At 41.0% G+C, this 19,551-nt stretch overlaps 1 protein-coding gene and 1 non-coding gene across 4 annotated transcripts in view; one reads left to right on the forward strand and one right to left on the reverse strand.

The window, feature by feature from the left end:
- The window catches only part of FAM160A1 (family with sequence similarity 160 member A1), a 277,730-nt gene that overhangs the window by 18,710 nt on the left and 239,469 nt on the right, over positions 1-19,551 (forward strand). The window lies entirely within an intron of this gene.
- On the reverse strand, positions 4,206-4,312 carry LOC114903325. Its single transcript, XR_003795711.1, has one exon. It is a non-coding gene; the product is annotated as a U6 spliceosomal RNA (small nuclear RNA).

Consider the following 19,551-nt stretch of genomic DNA (forward strand, 5'->3'; position numbering starts at 1 on the left):
CTGAAAAGTATCAGGGATTCTTGCCAAGTTCTGCTATTCAAGATTATTTATTCAATATTTTTGTTGATTTTTTTTTTTTTTTTTTTTTTTTAGCCACTGTCACTTAACCTCTTTTGCGGTACGTATTGCCCCTTTATCTCCTGATTTTGGAAGGAAGTTGCTTTGCCTACTCCCTCTCTCCAACACCTTAAATCATGGATTTTAAGTGGGAGTAACTGAATTTAAAATAACACATCTGGGCTTCCCTGGTGGCGCAGTGGTTAAGAATCTGTCTACCAATGCAGGAGACACGGGTTCGAGCCCTGGGCCGGAAGATCCCACATGCCATGGAACAACTAAGCCCGTTCACCACAGCTACTGAGCCTGTGCTCTAGAGCCCGTGAGCCACAACTGTTGAAGCCCGCGTGCCACAACTACTGAAGCCCGCGCGCCTAGATCCTGTGCTCCGCAACAAGAGAAGCCACCACAATGAGAAGCCTGCGCACCATAACAAAGAGTAGCCCCTGCTCACCACAACTAGAGAAAGCCTGCGTGCCGCAATGAAGACCCAATGCAGCCAAAAATAAATAAATAAAATTTTAAAATAAAATAAAATAAAATAGCACAGCTACACCTGTGCCTTTTAAACTCTGGGAACGCTTTTGGTGGTACTGAACCAATAACTGCTGCTATTGAAGATTATCTTCAAGCAGGACATTTGTCACAGCTTCATTCAGGTCACCATTAGCACTGTGCTTTTCGCTTGTTGACTTTTGAGAAAATGCATTCAGACACTCAACATGGTGTAGGTGCTCTCAGAATAGTGGACAGCTCTGTCAGCTCACAAGGTGGCCAGCCTTAGCTATGGGGCCAACAAAAGTTCTATTGACCTTTTATTCTCAAGTGTTCTTTTCACATGAGCAACAGAGATTTGGCTTTCAGTTGCTTTTTGTTTGGTTTACTACTTGACAGTAAAGTCTTACATTTTCATATTGCTTCCATGCTGACAGTATTTACTAATGCAAAAAATATTTTTGTGCCTCCTTATGCAAATATTTTCTGTGCCAGGCAGTAATATCAAGATTTGTGAGAGAATGATCTTTTGAATTCTGTCTTTTAAAGATTGGTTCTATGCTATTATCTTCCTTGGTAGGTCACTGCTTTTTATTAAATAAGGCTCTTAGAAAAAGACCGCTTAATGTTTGTGCAGAAGACCCACTGTGTTCTCCGCCCATCTGCGTGAATCTCAGTGAATCCTGTGACTGAGTCATAACCTCATACCTGATGAGTGACATTCGTCTTTGTGAGTCCTGGCTAAGCACTCCCTACGTCCTGACGGAATTGTCCTCCAGAGGGATTTGAATGCATTTTGATCAAGATGCACTTAACATTAGCATTAAGCCCTTTATTATTATTTTTAAAAATAACTCGTCCCATCTTAAGCCAGGGTCATGTCACTGTGTAATGTATTTGATGGGTCTAGTTCTTGTACCCATCACTTATCAGATTGTTGTGCTGGTTCCTGTGTGGGAAAGAGAATTGCCCTTCTGTGTGAGGTAGTGCCACCTTGGGCCACTATGTTGCTGTGACTCCAGAAAGTCTTAGGAATGATGGCAGTCATGTGCTCAAGTCACCTGTGCTTTCAGGATGAGTGCTGAAGGGCTGTAAGGTCATGAAAAGTTAATGGAGAATTAATGCCTTGTAAACATAATCCACTGCTATTTTAAATAATGACCCACTCAAGTTCAGGCAACATATATTAAAATAGTCTAACATGAGTTAGAACGATTTAAGGCTGGTAAAGAAGGGGTAATAAAGGATTTAGGACTGGCTGTTCATTTAGCTGTGAAGTAAATAGACTGCTCTGCCTGGGAGGTCCTCCTAATCTTCTTCGAAGGAGGAAGCTGAAGGGAGGTTAAATAGTGTGCTCAAAGTCACACACCTGAGCAGTGCCGGAGCTGGGACCCGAACCCAGACCTCTCTGACAGCACCGCTGGTAATCTTCACTCTGCAGTGCTGCCTTCCCCCCGGGAGGGAGGCATCCTGTGTCATAAGAAGTAATACAGATTCCTCTTTATTGACGAGATGAGACAAATTCAGATTTAGAAGATAAAAGCTCGAGTAAGGTATTAATTTATTGAACTACCTGTTCAATTTAATAGAAATCAATCAAGGACCTCCTATGTATAAAGCACTACGCTAGGTACCAGAGTAGGATATCAAGATCACTAACTGTTAGAGCTTGTAAAATGTGTATAAAAATAACTTTTACACAAGACAGGATTCATTCAGCAAACTTTTTATTTTTTTGGCACTATGGTGTGCCAGGACTGGGCTAGACAGTGAGAATCATGCATCAATTTATCAATTCATCCTACGCTTTTGATCACCTGGTATGTGTCAGGCACTGTTTTAGATGCTGGGAAAATAGTGGAGATCAAAGCAAGCAAAGTCTGTGTTCTCACTGAGGGGACATTCTCGTGGGAGAGACACAAGAAATAAGCAAGAAAAGGCCCGTTCTGCAGGGAATTAAGCTCGGATGGTGTGTGGAGAGCTGACTACGTTAGATTGCAGAGATAAGTAAGATTTGATCCTTGCCCTGGAGGAGGTAGACGTGTAAACAGCGAACTACAGTAGAATCAACGTGTGCAGTGATTCACGTATGAACAAAGTGCTGTGGAGGGAACCTGAGGGGTGACGGTGAGCCGTGTGCTGCCAGGACCGAGTGTGTGTTTAGGATGGCGATTGTGGAGCGGTCTCAAGCATAGGCTAGACAGCAAGAGGCTGAGGGTAGGATATGGTCATTCCTCTGGGATTACAGCCCTAGACAAGTGTAGGGGGGAGGCGGCAAGAGGAAGTGGTACTTCTTACAGAGAGAATTATGGAAGGCTTCCTGAATGAGGTGGCATTTAAACTTGGTCTTTAAATATGTAGAGGTGAAGGGGAGGGCATCTCAGGGCCATACTACTGTGAACAAGAGGAAAGATCGAGCTTACTTTGGGAGTGGCTAGACTTACGAGTTTATGGACTGGCTGGAGCATAGGGTGTGTAAGAGAGAAAGCCACTGGGGGCTTAGGTAGACTGGTTTGCTTCAGGTAAGCAGAGGGAACCTGCTACAGGTTTTTTTTTAGTAGACTGACATAGTCACAACCTTAGAAATATTATTCTTGCAGTAGTGTATATGAGAAATTGGAGTGGGGAGAGAGAATACAGTAATTCAGGAGGCTATTGTGATGGCCCTGAGGTACTGGGGATCTGATCCAGGAAGGTGGCCCTGGGGCTGGAGTAGAGAACGTGGGTCAGTCGTACAGGGAGAATAGTAAGGCAGACTGTTGATCAGAAGGGGGCAGTTATGGAGAGGAAGGAAAAAAAATGATTCCAAGGATGTTAGCCCAGGTGACTGAGAGGATAGGATTTCTATGACAAACTGAGGATGGCAGAAGGAAAAATGTGTTTGAGAGGACAGATAACTTAGATTAGTTTGGGACTTGTGGAGTTAATGGTGCTGGTAGGACCTTGAGGTGAAAGTGTCAGATACGTACATGAAAAGGAGACTTTAGCTCTGGGTTAGAAGATGTAGATTGGGGAGATAATTAAGTGGTTTCAGTTGTGGAATAGATGACACTGGTCAGGGACTTACTCGTTCAAAGAGAGAAAGGCGGTAAGGATGGAAACTTAGAAGCATCATAATTTTGGCTGTTTATTTTAATTTTTGTTCTTGCACTTTAGTGCTAATAATCTCTTAAACTACACTGTTGGACTTCCAGCTCTTTATTCTCAGCTCAGTCCACCATGTTGCTTGCAAAATTGGGCGCCTTGGCCATATTATCTTGACTCCATTGTAGAATTCAGTTTTAATCTGGGACAACATAAAAAAACCAGCTTTGTGACCTTATTTGCCATTGAAATGCTATTGGGAAATTTTTCCATCACATCTTTCAGAGTCTCCTAGAGCAGCTCTTTCACAGTAAGTGATAAGAAACAGCTTTGCTTCCCTGAAGGAGTGTAGATGTTTGTTCCTCATAGAAAATCATATAACTAATCACATTGACATTTTCACCTTGGCTGTTAGGAAGCACAGACTCGAATTCTCTGCTTAACTGTAGTAACTGTGTAGGACTCAAATAGGTCTCCAAATTTGAGTTCTATTCCGATATCTCTTATACCAGCCACAGTCTTCATTTTCTTCTCTAATTTATGATTTTTTTCCTTGGTCATGATTTTTTAAAAATATGCAGTGGTTCACGAATTTGCATGGCATCCCTGTGCAGGGGCCAGGCTAATCTTCTCTCTATCATTCCAGTTTTAGTGTGTGTGTAGCCCAAGTGAGCACTCCTTGGTCATGATTATTAATTTCCTTCCTTAATACATGCATTTCTCATAAGCTATCTCAGATTCCTTGTAGAATGAGATGAGGGCTAAATAAATAATGCCACTATGGTGTTCACTATATGAATGAGATGTATTGAATACTTAGAATGTTACAGATCAGTACATAAATAGGACTCATCACATTTAAAATTTATGTTCTTTGTTTTCTATGAACTATGAGTTTTTAGGCAAATGGTACATATGATCACAGATTGTAAAACTAAATGAAAAATGATGCAATGTAGGAGCCAAGTTCATGAGTAAATATTTGTACACTGACCCCGTCCACTCTGCCTCTTGATGAGTTATTCATTTCCAGGTGTATGAATCTTTGCAAAAGAATTGGAATTTTTTTGTCAGTCATTCATAAATTTTAATAGTTGGTCCATTTGGAAACCTGGAGTTGATGTCATTAATGGCCTGGGACTAATCACTGGAATCTGAGCTGATATGATCGAGTAATGCTTTTATTTCCAATCAATGTATGCAAACCCTGCCTCAGAAGACTGTGTAGTGTTCACTGTTGAGCAATGAGCAGGTCACTGGTTAGGGAAAAAGAATTGACCTCTTTCCACCAATCATTCTTAGATTCTGTCGTCTAAAGAAATTTCTTTTTTAGGAGGAAACTTTTGCTTTCAGTGATTGGATGAAGAACTAGATTCCTTTATAACAAAAGTCTTTTAAATTAAGATCGCCAAATAATTAAGGGGATATCTGTGATTATCTTATTTGCCCTGTGTAGCCTCCAGCAGAAATTCTACCCCAATTTTTTTTTTTTTTTTTTTTTTTTCTACCCCAATTTTAAACTTGACAAAGTGTCATCCTTCCCTCAAACGATCCTGTCAGTTCTTATAAAGTGGGAAAACTGTGAACCTGTGCTGGTATAAATTTTTAAAAATTTTATTTATTTATTTTTGGCTGCATTGGATGTTTGTTGCCTCACGCGGGCTTTCTCTAGTTGCGGTGAGCGGGGGCTACTCTTCATCGCGGTGTGTAGGCTTCTCATTGCGGTGGCTTCTCTTGTTGCGGAGCACGCGCTCTAGGCGCGCAGGCTTCAGTAGGTGTGGCACACGGGCTCAGTAGTTGTGGCTCGCGGGCTCTAGAGTGCAGGCTTAGTAGCTGTGGCACACAGGCTTAGTTGCTCCTTGGCATGTGGGATCTTCCTGGCCCAGGGCTTGAACCCATGTCCCCTGCATTGGCAGGCGGATTCTTAACCAGTGCACCCCCAGGGAAGCCTGCTCATATAAATTTAAGTGGTACAAAAAAATTTGTAGAATCAAGTGCATATTAGATGAGATATTTTTAGGAACTTTGTTTTAAAAATAGTAATTCTGGGCTTCCCTGGTGGCGCAGTGGTTGAGAGTCCGCCTGCTGATGCAGGAGACACAGGTTCGTGTCCCGGTCCGGGAGGATCCCACATGCTGCGGAGCGGCTGGGCCTGTGAGCCATGGCCGCTGAGCCTGCGCGTCCAGAGCCTGTGCTCCGCAATGGGAGAGGCCACAACAGTGAGAGGCCCGCGTACTGCAAAAAAAAAAAAAAAAGTAATTCTTAGATATGTCACTTTTGTCTGTTTCAACTGATGACCTACTTTCTATTTACATGAAATGTCAAATGTTGACATCAGAATGTCTTTGTGATTCTGTTTGTATAAGGATAAATGAATTCAGTTAAATAACACAGTGGATTTTATCTCATTCCGCCCAGAGAAATGCAGTTATTCTCAATGTCAGTCATGCTTCACGATCTTCTGCATGTGTGGAGTTTGCAGTCATGGTAGAGCTGAGGCCTGCTCTTCTGCCTCTTGTCATTGTTAGATTTCTTGGTTTTCATTAGAGCTTCTCAGCCCTCTTCAAACTTACCCTTGTTTATTGTAAAAAAAAATCCTTAGGATTTTTATTACATTTAACAGAACCTTCTCTTAGAAACCGTCAGTTGAATTGCTTTCTGATCTCAGTAGCAAAAATAGTTGTTCTTTCTCTGAGCAACCAGTTTATTTTTACCCCAGGGACACTGAATCTTATAACAGATCATGTTTCCCTCTACATGTTGGCTGCAGCAAAGCTCAGAGTCCCTCCTCCCCCTTAAACGTCTACAACACCTCAATTCTGGCTCTCATTCTACCTTGTGGCTACAGTGACTGGTACGGTTATCTAATCCTACTAGTTTTAAAAGCTGTTTGAAGACAAGGATTCTACTACTTTTGTTTATATTCTTTACAGTGCCGTCACAGTGTCCTGCACCCATTTGGCACTCAGATAATAGCTGTGACTAGGCCATTCAAAAATAGCTTCATGTTGGGCCCTCCGTGGTGGTAAGGATAAGGAGAAAGAAATATGTAGTATGCCAGTGGAGGTTTTGAAATATGCTGAGGGTCAGAGGGATTGTATGTTTAAAAATATGGCACAATGAAGCGGGATGCTCCTAAGGATGAGAAAAGAATGTTGAATATAGGAGCCAACATATGCTGTTTTCCTCTTTGTGTCTTATCTGAATATACTGATGCATGAAAGTTGGGAGCCTGGCCTCTCCAACCTTGCTCCAGTAAGGAAGATTAATTCTCTTCTCTCACAGAAAAAAGACAAGGAGTTTGTTAGGAGAGGGACAGTTTTACCAGTGAAGGTTTAGAAGTTGCTTTGAGATCCATGCATACAAACAGTGTAGACATACCTACTGTGTCATGCAGATTACGTCATCTCTAAAATGGTTGTGAGCTGTAGCCAATGATCCATGTATTAAACTGTTATTCTATATGATGAAATTCCAGTACCACTAAAGAATGTGGACAGATCCATGGAGTGAATTGTAATTGTATGTGACATATAGTCAAAACTCTTTAATAGGAAAGTCCATTGAAATGAAAATGAACCTAGTGAACTGAAGGCAAAAAGATCATCAACTTTAGATTCATAGTAACACTTTATTTTATCATTGAATTTACACAATCTATATTTGGTGTGTTGAGAAAAGGAAACTTTGTTTTTTAAAAATTTATTGTATTTTATTATGTTATCATATGTTACTGGTAAGCCTCATGATTCTGATTTTTCTAAAATCTAATCTAAAATTTTAAATGCTTAGACAAATACTAGGGGAAAGAACTTTTTTTCTTTGTATTTCTCTCTCCCTTTCCCTTCTGTGAAAATCAAAGCATAAGGTTTGTTCAAGTGAAACATAAAAAAAGATCTGCCTTACTAGAATTTCATTTTTTAAAAACTTTACTTAGGGTCTTGAAATAGTGTCTTTCTCTGAAGACTATTTAGTTGAAAACATACCTTTGAGGACCCTTTATTGAATTACTGAAATACCATTTTTTTTAGCATAATACTGATTATATAGTTTAAAATTTCCTTTACTTCTAAAACATGTTTACTTCAAATGAAGCTTAAATGGTTGCATTTTTGATATACAAATATCTAATTCTGCCAAGTCCAGATGAAAAATCTAGACCTCAGTTTCCTAATTAGTGGTAAGGATTATGCTCTGTGAAGGTATGCATAAATAATTGAAGGGGTGGCGTGGCATTAAAACCACTCACTCTGAAGTCTTACTGCCTCACAGGGTTGTTGTGAGGATTAAGTGAGTTTCTTACTCATGACAAGGATTTAGAAGAGTGTCTGGCACAAGTAAGTTCTCTGTTAAGTGTTTGCTATTTTTATTATTGCCATTATATGGCTAAACTATTTATGTAATAAAAATATTTTTCATTGCCTCCAAGAGGGTTTGAAGTACTTTTGAAGTGACTGAAAGGGCTTCTGCTCTTAAAAGTTACAAGAAGCTAGAGAGTTCTGGAACTCCCATCTGCCCCTAGTTCTCTTGTGCTCTAAGGTGATCTTACTTAAATTCTGTGGTCCTCCATTTTCTCATCTGTAAGAGGACAGTTCCCTGGTGATGGGTCTCTGTTATTTCTTTAAGTCACAACAGTAATGTGATGCTTTGATAGTACCTTCTGCTTAAACAAGAAGGTTGAGGTTATATGTGTCAAATTCCTTGATTTGAAGTGGTAGAGTTTTAGAAGTGGAAAGGGCATTAATCAGGTAGTCTACTCCCTGGGGAACTCGTCTTTTCTCTTAGCTTCAATTAGTATTTGAGTTTTTTTCTTTTTTAGATTTTTCTTTTTATCTTACATCTTTTTTTCCAAAGCACTTTTTACATACTTGTAGATACTGTATTTATTGTTTCTTGTTTGTATTGTATCCCTACTTGAATGTAAGCTTCACAAGGGCAGGGATCTTTTTTTTTTTTTTTTTTTTTTTTGCGGTATGTGGCCCTCTCACTGTTGTGACCTCTCCCATTGCGGAGCACAGGCTCTGGACGCGCAGGCTCAGTGGCCATGGCTCACGGGCCCAGCCGCTCGGCGGCATGTGGTATCTTCCTGGACCAGGGCACGAACCTGTGTCCCCTGCATCGGTAGGTGGACTCTCAACCACTGCGCCACCAGGGAAGCCCTAGGGGCAGGGATCTTTATCTTTTTTTGTTCAAGTGTCTGGCACACAGTAGGTAGCCAGATATGGGCTCAATAAATATTGTCGGATAAATGAATGAATCTTCAGTTGCCTAGTGGACATTTCTATTAATTGATCACTTCTGAAACAGCACTCTTTCATGATTTTCTTATTTCCACCAATGAATACTTTCATATTACCAAGAGCAAAATCCTAGAGGAGTTGGCAGCCGTACCCAAAACAGAGCAAATTACATGATTTTCAGGGGTATTAAGGCAGTCACTGCCCGCAAGGGTCTAGGTGCAGAAACAGTGACAGTGCATTTTCACACAAGATAGGTGGGCCTGAATCTTCCCAAATGGAACCTTTTGAGCCAGAACTAGAGGTAACTGCTTAACTGCCCAGGAAATTACTAAAGTTACCAAAACTTACTGCTAAAATCATAGCTTCTGTTGGGTTAATGTTGCCCATATGCTTCCTTTGTCATCTAGTTCCACTGGAGATTCCTTGTTGCTTCTAAACAAAGTCCCGGGTCTGCAGCCTGCAGTCCAGTGAGCTCCCCAAGAACTTTCCAGTTCTAGATCACACAGGTGCCCCTTGTCCGTTCTCCCCTCAGCTGAGCCTCTTCCTTAGCATCCCCTAAAGCATTCCCTTTCCTGCTTTAATGTCCCTCTGTTCATACCATACTGTGTTCATCACGCGCTTGGTTTTCCTCTTTCTTTATCTATCCAAATCTGTCTTCCTTTAATCAACAAGGGACGCTTTTCAGCCCTTACATATGTGAAGCCATCTGTATCATGTTTGGGGCTCCTAAATGTTGCATTATTCTTTTTTTTTTTTGCTGTACGCGGGCCTCTCACTGTTGTGGCCTCTCCCGTTGCGGAGCACAGGCTCCGGACGCGCAGGCTCAGCGGCCATGGCTCATGGGCCCAGCCGCTCCGCGGCATGTGGGATCCTCCCGGATCGGGGCACGAACCCGTGTCCCCTGCATCGGCAGGCAGACTCTCAACCACTGCGCCACCAGGGAAGCCCAATTCTTAAATGTTCCATTTGCCTATTTATTGCTTTTGAGGAAAGGGACTAATGGAATAATGGAGTTGGGGGTTAGGGAATGAATCACAAATCACAGCTAAAGCAACACCTGCTAAGCTGGAACAAAATTGACTTAGTTTAAGTGTATTTTCTAGCCTGTGCTGTTTTCAAGGGCTTTAGAAAATGCTAAGATCAAGCCCTTCCTACTTTTTTGGCATTAAAATATCTTTTTAAAAAATTTAATGATGTAATTACTTCTAGTAATAGCAATGGGCTCAAGTGAATTATCTTTATTTGGAAATATAGAAAATTGGCAGTTGAATTGGCTCTGCTTGTGTGTGTGTGTATGTGTATGTAATTTTACTGGTTTGTGAAATCAGAAACTAGGAAAGACAAGTCTGGCTGGTAGTCATACATACTCCATCCCTTGACCCTTCACCTGGTGGCCATTTTCTTCCCTGCTCAGTTGCGCAGTACAGATCTTCCTCGACTTACGATGGAGTTACATCCCTATAAACCCATTGTATTGTTCAATACAGTAAGTTCAAAATATTGTAAGTTGAAAACACGTTTAATACACCTCACCTGCTGAACATCATAGCTTAGCCCAGCCTTCCTTAAATGTGTTCAGAACACTCATATTACCCTACAGTTGGGAAAAATCATCTAACACAAAACACTATTTTATAATAAAGTGTTGACTATCTCATGTAAGGTATTGAATGCTGTACTGATAATGAAAAACAGAATGATTGTATGGGAGTGAATGGTAGTAAGTGTATTGGTTGTTTATCCTTTTGATTGTGTGCCTCACTGGGAGCTGCCCAGCATCACTATGAGAGAGTATGTACTGCCTAGCACTAGCATGGGACAAGATCAAAATTCAAAATTCCACATACAGTTTCTACTGAATGCGTGTGGCTCCTATACCATTGTAAGTCTAACTATTGTAAGTCGGGGGACCATCTGTATCCATTTTTCAAGGTCTCAGACATTGGCTTAAGATTCTCATGCTGTGGTTTGACTCTGGTTATTCAGCCAGGGAATGCATGAAAGTTACCTTCCAAATATGCAAAAGAGCTTCCTTCTGTTGCTTGAACTTCAAAGATTATTTTTTTTCTTGTTCAGCTCAGATTAGTCTAGACAATGGCATTTTGTGCCCTAAGTAAATCAGCTTTATTCATGTCATTGAAAGAGAATTTTTGCTTGGCTTTCTAATTTTTCAGGCTGATTGAAAAACTCAGTGGGCATACAAAAGACATTAATTTGTTCTTTTTCTTCCAAATCTTGCACAATTTGTTCTCTTGTTCCATATTGTAAGTCAAGTTAACATTCTCCTTTTCCAATTGTTCCACAGTTTCAAGTTTTCATTGAATACACTGTATGTTCACTTCTGGATTCTGACATTTTAATTATCAGACGTATTTGATCACATGTAACTGTAATGATGTTCAGCAGTCCCGCCTGGCTCCCATTTGTGCGTAATGCTGACAGGATGACAGGCCGTGGGAGCCCATGTTGTGTTCTGATAGCCGATCGGTACAGGGAGAGGCAGGGTGTCCCCGCGGTACAGCAGACAGGGTGGTGTGTCCTGGTTACTGTGCAGCTCCAGACAGCAGATGCCTGCTGTTTTAGTCGGAGTTTATTGGTTGGAAAGAACAGAGGCCCTCTCGAATTAACTTAAATAAAATAAAAAAAACCTTAAAGATGTAGGACTTAACAGCCCATCTTGATGACACCAGTGGACCCATTAAGGACTGTGGAACAGGCTAAAAAGTCAGGAGTCCTGATCACATAGCCTCTTCTCTCGTTCTGCCTTTCCTGCACCTATTTCCTTCTGTTTTGCGTGGGCCAACATATTGATACCTGCCAGCATTGACGTGAGATTTTGGTTTTCGGCCCATGTTAGAGCCTATATTTTTCCAAAGTCAGAGTCTCAAAAGAGACAATTTCTTTTTTTCTTGCGGTACGCGGGCCTCTCACTGCTGCGGCCTCTCCCATTGCGGAGCACAGGCCCCAGACACGCAGGCCCAGTGGCTATGGCTCACAGGCCCAGCCGCTCCGCGGCATGTGGGATCCTCCCGGACCGGGGCACGAACCCATGTCCCCTGCATCGGCAGGCAGACTCTCAACCACTGAGCCACCAGGGAAGCCCTCAGTGTCAGTTTTTTACCCCTAAGCTTACTGATTTTCCTTGTAGGCCTGGTTGCCTCTTCATAATTAAGGATGAAGGACTGGGGAGAGTTTACTACCTTGAAAACATCTATATGTAGAGTCCGCCCGCCCACCCGCCCCCCAGCCCCTGCCACCTCTCCCTTGAGCAGGAATTCTAAACAGAGTTCAGTGTGTACGTGTGTGTGGGAGTGGGGGGCAGGGCTACTGAGTGGTCCACTGACCAGCTTTGCTTCACCCCGAAAATGCCCTGATGAGGAGGATTTACTCTGAGGAACCAAGAGTCACATCGGAAACCTCCACAAGCCATCTCTCATGCCCTGCTGCCACGATTGGTTCTGTTCCTTTAGAGATGAACCCCCAGATGTTTGTCATTATACTTGGCCATGCTGCCTGAAGGCTCTGTTAGAGGGTGGGGAGGCGGGGGGGGGGCGTGCTAACCGTCATCACTTTATCCCCCTGTTTGCTGCCCTGTGTCATCCTCCCCGCTCTGTGATACCTGTTGACTCTGAACCTGGAGCCTCCCTGGGCTTCTCTTGAGCAGATTGTCTCCTTGGTGGCCCATGGGTGGCAGCTCTCCCCTCACTGTTTCATCTGTCACTACATTCCCATCTCTTGTTTCGTTTTCCAGAATTTTGTTGCAATCTCTTGTGCATTTAAAATTCTCTTCCAGCAAACTCTTTCTCTTTTCTTTTCTTGTTTTTTTTTTTTTTTAATGTTTATTGGAGTAGAGTTGATTTACAATCTTGGGTTAGTTTCAGGTGTACAGCAAAGTATCAGTTACACATATACATATATCCACTCTCTTTTTAGATTCTTTTCCCATATAGGCTATTAAGGAGTATTGAGTAGAGTTTCCTGTGCTATACAGTAGGTTCTTATTAATTATCTATTTTATATACAGTAGTGTGTATATGTCACACCCTTCTGCTTTTTAAACTCATGACTTTGTTGATCAGAAACCTCTTGGTGGCTTTGTAAAATTTTGTGTGTGTATATATATATATATATATAGTGCATTAATAAGAAATGTTTTGGTGTATAGTTGTTTTACAATATTGTGTTAGTTTCTACTGTACAGCAAACTGAATCAGCCATGTGTATACATATATCCCCTCTGTTTTGGATTTCCTTCCCATTTAGGTCACCACAGAGCATTGAGTAGAGTTCCCTGTGCTATACAGCAGGTTCTCATTAGTTATTTATTTTATACATATTAGTGTGTATAAGTCAATCCCAATCTCCCAGTTCATCCCTCCCACCCCCCCTTTCCCCCCTTGGTGTCCATACGTTTGTTCTCTAGGTCCGTGTCCAGTAAACTCTTTTTAATCTTACAGAATTCTTCTATTTTTTGGTGCTTTCACTTCATTAGGGATTCAGGTGGGAGAACCAGGCTATCAACCATCTTGAAACTGAAACCTCAAAGTTGTTCTTTTCAAAAATAGCATTTGGCTTTTATTTTACTTTTTAAAATGAGAGATACATCATACACATACATATAATAGACTATATGTATAATTTAAAGAAAAGTGATAAAATGAACACTGGCACCTACTACATAGCTTAAGAAGTGGCATGTCACGTTTTCGGTACCTTAGAAAACCCTGGGTACCCTTCCTTGATTGCATCTTCTTCACCCTCTCTGCCTCCTGTGGTTACCATCATCCTTCATTTTCAAAGTCATTCCCTTGTCTTATGTATGTTTATCTCCAAACAATAAATTGTTTAATTTTAGCTGCTTTGGCTCTTTGAATAAATAGAATATAACTTGTATTCTTCTGTACCTTGCTGTTTTAATCAAGATTGTTTTTGAGATTCATCCATGTTTATTCATGGAGCTATATTTTATTTACTTTACTGCTGTATAGCATTGCATTGTAAGAATATGCCACATTTAATTATCTTTTCTGCTGCTGATGGGCACTTGTGTTGTTTGTGTAACTTTTCACAATCGTGAGGAAGACTGGTATGAACATAGTTCCTGTTGTCTATACGCTAGAGTTTCTCTAAATGTATAAACCTAGGAATGGAATAGCTGGGTCATAGAGTATATGCACATTTAATTTTACTAGGTGATGACAAGTCTTTGCCAGAGTGGCTGTACCAGGATAGACTACACTGGTGTGTGCAGTTGCCCTTGGCTTGATGACCTTAGTGTGATCAGATTTCAAATATTTTTGCCTATTTGGTGGGTGTGCAATCGTATCTTACTGTGTGTTTTTAAAATTGAGATGTAATTTATGTTTAGTATAATTTACCTTACTGTGATTTTAATTTTCATTTTCCTGATTATTAATGAGGTTAAAGATATATTATCATATGGCTATTAACCTTTCATGCTTTCTCTTCTATGAAAGTTTGCCATGTTTTTCCCGTTTTCTCTTATTGACTGGTGGGTGTTCCTTGTATATCCTGAATATATAAGAGTGTGTGTGTATGTGTATCTATAATATGTGATGGAATTTATTTTTTTGTGGGCAGGATCCATTGCATCAGGAGGAAAAGGCAGTATTCATGTCCAGCAGTCAGTTTTCCTGCAGCCATGATTATAACATTCTCTCTTTTTCTCTATTTATTTGTGGTTAATCTTTGACAAATTGAAAAGTAAGTTTTGGCACTTAAAAATTTTTGGAGTCTTTTTTCCATCCCTCCTCTTAATCTACCTCTATTGTGAAACAATTCTGGTTGAAAATATATCCTTGACCTTCAGTAGCTCAGAACGTTTTCTTTGGAGTGTGTACTATTTAAGTTGGAGTACAGTGCTCAGGATGCTTGATGCTAAGAGATCTAAGTGCTTCAATGGTGTCAGACCACAGGGTGGCCAGCACTTGGGGAACAGAGGAGTTGGGAGGTGGATGCTGACCCAGATCGCTAATGTATTTTTAACCCAAATCTCTAAAGGTATTTTTCTTGACTCCCCGGTTTACACCTTTCTGAAATTTAATGGAAAAGTAAGTTGGCTTTATAAAAAGAGAGCATTAATTACTAGCCATTCTCTTCTCCATTTAACAATGTATCCTGACTTAAGGGACATTTTCTTTTAAGTGGTGATATTTCTATAAATAAAAACTGTAGAAATGGTTAAAATTTTATGTTATGTATATTTCACTACAATAATATTGTTTAAAAAACCCAAGGCTGAAAAAAAAACTTTTTGGAACATTTAGGGCTCTAACGAAGTGCAAAGATGACACTGAAGTAGTGTATATTTTTCAGTGCAGAGAAGTCTTTCAGAGGTAAATAGCAATACATCTTTTTTTTTTTTTTTTTTTTTGCGGTACGCGGGCCTCTCACTGTTGTGGCCTCTCCCGTTGCGGAGCACAGGCTCTGGACGCTCAGGCTCAGCGGCCATGGCTCACGGGCCCAGCCGCTCTGCGGCATGTGGGATCTTCCCGGACCGGGGCACGAACCCGTGTCCCCTGCATCGGCAGGCAGACTCTCAGCCACTGTGCCACCAGGGAAGCCCAATACCTCTTTTACATAAGTTGCTTATTCTTTGTTGTGACTATTCTTTTAACAAGGTTTACTTTTTTTGAGTTTTTGTAAATTTCGGAATGAATTTTCAAGGATTGTGTTTTCATTTACCTTCTGTTTGTAATCCTAGCGATCACTGCCCCCTTTGCTGCAGCCTCACGGGCCTTCTTTCATTTCCTCTAATCACATCCTTTTCCTTCCTCAGGGCCCTCCCTCAGATTGTTCTTTTCCCTTTGCCTGCTCTCATTTATTTTATTGTATTATTATTTTAAAAGTGTGGTAAAATATACACCTTACGGGCTGAATCGCTTCCCGCTGCTGCTAAATTCATATGTTGAAACCCGAACTTCCAGTACCCCAGAATGTGACTGTATTTGAAGATAGGGTCTTTAATGATGTAAGTTAAAATGAGGTCATTTTAGGATGGGCCCTAATCCAGTACGATTGGTGTCCTGATAAGAAGAGGAAATTAAGGCACAGACAGTTACAGCGCGGAGACCATGTGGAGGCACAGCTAGAAGACAGTATTGATAACCAAAGAGAAAGTTCTCAGAAGAAACCAATCCTGCTCACACCTTGATCTCACACTTCTAGCTTCCGGAATTATCAGAAAATAAATTTCTGTTGTTTAAGACACCCAGTCTATGAAACTTTGTTATGATAGCCCTAACAAACTATAATAATACATAACATAAAATTTACCGTGTAACCATTTTTAAGTGTAGAGTTCAGTGGCATTCAGTATATTCACATTGTTGTGCAATCATCCTTACCACCCATCTCTAGAAATTTTGTCTTCTTGCAAAACTGAAACTCTGTACCCTATTCTCCCTCCCTCCCCAGCCCCTGGCAACCAACTTTTTGCTTTCTGTCTCTATGAATTTGAATACTGTAGGTCCCTCATATATGTGAAATCATACAATATTTATTCTGTTTGTGACGGGCTTATTTCACTTGGCATAATGTCTCAAGACTCATTCATGTGGTAGCATGTGTCAGAATTTCCTTTGTATGACTAATATTCCATTGTGTGTACCACATTTATTTATACCACATTTTATTTATTGAATGGTCATTTGGGTTGCCGTCACCTTTTGGCTATGGTGAATAATGGTGTTATGAACACGGGTATACAAATATCTCTCTGAGATTCTGCTTTCTTTTGGGTATATGTCTAGAAGTGGAATTGCTGTATCACGTGGTATTTCTAAAAATCAATTTTTAAAAATATTTATTTATTTATTTATTTTTGGCTGCATTGGGTCTTCGTTGCTGCGCGTGGGCTTTCTCTAGCTGCGGTGAAGCTACCCTTCGTTGTGGTGCGCGAGATTCTCATTGCGGTGCCTTCTCTTGTTGCGGAGCACGGGCTCTTGGTGAGCGGGCTCCGCAGTTGTGGCTCGCGGGCTCTAGAGCGTAGGCTCAGTAGTTGTGGTGCACTGGTGTAGTTGCTCCACGGCGTGTGGGAGCTTCACGGACCAGGGCTCGAACCCGTGTCCTCTGCATTGGCAGGCAGATTCTTAACCACTGCACCACCAGGGAAGTCCGCTTAATTTTTTGAGGAACTACCGCATTGTTTTCCATAGCAACCGCACCATTTTACATTCCTATCAGCAGTGCACAGGGTTCCAGTTTCTCCACAACCTCATCAAAATTTGTTATTTTCTGTTTTTTTGTTGTGGGAAGGAGGTGATAAAATATGGCTTTTTAAATATCACTGGGTTAAGTCAAAGACAGTTGATTCTTAAAGGGTTGTGATGTTGCATTCATCTGCCTCTTGATTCAGGTGTAACACCTTCGCGGCTCACCAGGAAGCATTGGAGTTACTAGTGTGAAGGACTGGCAGCCATTTTTTTTCCCGGTTGGTCCAGGAACTTTGTTTCTGTAATAACTTTGGGTCTGCTTGTGTGACATGGGACAAGCTGTTACAAAATACAGGCATTTCTTATGACAAAGACTCTGTGAAATAGCTCTTTTGCAGAACTAAAGAGCCTAGCAAGTTTGTTACGTTTCTCCCCAGGGCAAATTTTCATTTTCCTGTGTTTACAGCAGTGTTTGTTTAAAACACTCAGTGTACCTAACAATTACAGTCCTGTGAAGAAAACAGCAAGTTAGGCAAATTAGGCTTAAAAAAATCTCAAGCAGAGGTTGTAGTAAAACACAGGAAGCCTAAGAGATGCACAGGGGCTTCCTCGGGGCATTTTTGAAATCACGGAAGCGTTACATGTTTGACTGTAAATGTTGCATTACAACCACCTGAAAGATTATACTCAAAGAGGTTATGAATATTTATAAATACATCCCTTAAGTTTGTTTGTGTAAATGAAAGCTTTTTGTGGGTTTATTTTTTTCGTTCCTTGTCCACTTTTGTGGACATCACTTAACTCCAACAGCATTTCTTGGCTTCCAGAGGTAAAACAAAAATCATTCTTTACTGTGGTTTGGGACAGACAGAGCGACCCAGCCTCTTTGGGAGATCAAATCCCAGTCTCCACCTGCCCCCGCACTTTGCCATTCTAAATGGCAGTTTGTATAGATGATAATTTGACTCAGAAGCAGCTCAGTTTAATAATCACAAGCACTAAGGATTAAAAGTAGCATCACAGTACCCAATACAATTAATTTTACACATACAACTTACATTTTTCTCTGTACAGTTTGTACACCCACTGGTTTGAGAATTCACAGTAAATATAATTAAAGCTATTGAAGCTAAAGAATGTAATGATGTTTCCTCTATTATTCGACAGTCCTCAGCGTCACTGTAATAATAGCACTTTGTCTAAGAACCCTGAAAACTCTGCCAGTGCTTCATAGGCTGTGTAAACTGAGATAACCACTGCTGTCATTAAAGGCAGCAGGTCATGACCCAGCAGGGATCAGCTACTCCTGCCTCCCACTGTTTGCTGATTTAGTTCTCTTTGGAATAGTAAAGCTGGATTAGGAGCCCACAGCTAACATCACATGCCCTTGCATGGGAATGATACAGGCAGTAGGAGTTGACTGCATTGCTTTCTTGAGATGTGCCCCCCAGCCGCCCCCGAGGCCTGTTCCCCTTACTTTGGAAGTTCAGAGCTGACTCAGAGAGAAACAGCTTCTTCCCTTGGTGCTTTGGGTGTTTCCTGAAAGCCTTCCCATCAGTAGTTCTGATCTGGGTCAGTGGGACTGCTCCTCAGTCTTCCTTACGACACATAATAGCACGCTGTCTTTAAAGGCCAAGAAGCAGAGCACTGGATTTACTTTACTGTTAACTAATTGGTTAACGAGTTATTTCATTTATGTTTAACAAATAGATAGCCAGAGCCTGCTGTGTGTTGAGAGGGCTGTGCTAAGCTCTGTCGAGGTCCTTAGAACAAATGTAAAACAGTTTCCATTGCAAGGAGTCCAGGGTGTAAGGTAGAAGCATTGAGCCCTGGAGAACATGCCCAGGGCGGCCGAGAGGTCAGCGCTGTGCGGCCAGAGCGTCAGTGCTCAGGAACTCTGGGCAGGAGAAGCTGATCATTAAGCCTCCCAGGAGATCAGGTGAAGACAGAGCAAATGAGGAACACCTTGGACAGAGCTACTTTTGACTCCCAGCTCCTTCAGGAGCTGGGTCTTTTAGAAAATATACCCTGATCCTCTAATCGTAGTTAGGTACAGGATTATTAAAATATATAAATAACATTTTCCATCTGATACTGAAAGTAATAACCTTTTTTGTAGAGCAGAAGACTTGGAAAACACGCATATAATACCACACAGAAGGAAAATAAATCACCTATAATCTGGCTACCTAGAAATAATCACTGTTAACAGTGTGGAATATGACCTGTTTTTTTCTATGTAATTGACTATATATTTATTTGGATTCTCACACCAGAGGGTGTACGGATTCCATAAAGAATAACTATGAGTTGGATCACCTGATACTATCACAACATTGTTAATCAACTATACTACAATGTAAAATAAAAAGTTTAAAAAAACCCCTTAAAATCTGAAAAAAGAAAAAGAATTTACCTGTCAAGCTTTTCAGGGATCCAGCTGACCTTTTGGTCTGATGAATAAGTAAACACTATAGCCTTTTTTAAAAACATGATATTTT

The sequence above is a fragment of the Monodon monoceros genome, unplaced genomic scaffold (assembly GCF_005190385.1).
Source record: "Monodon monoceros isolate NGI ecotype Baffin Bay Population unplaced genomic scaffold, NGI_Narwhal_1 Super_Scaffold_20, whole genome shotgun sequence".
Taxonomy (NCBI): domain Eukaryota; kingdom Metazoa; phylum Chordata; class Mammalia; order Artiodactyla; family Monodontidae; genus Monodon; species Monodon monoceros.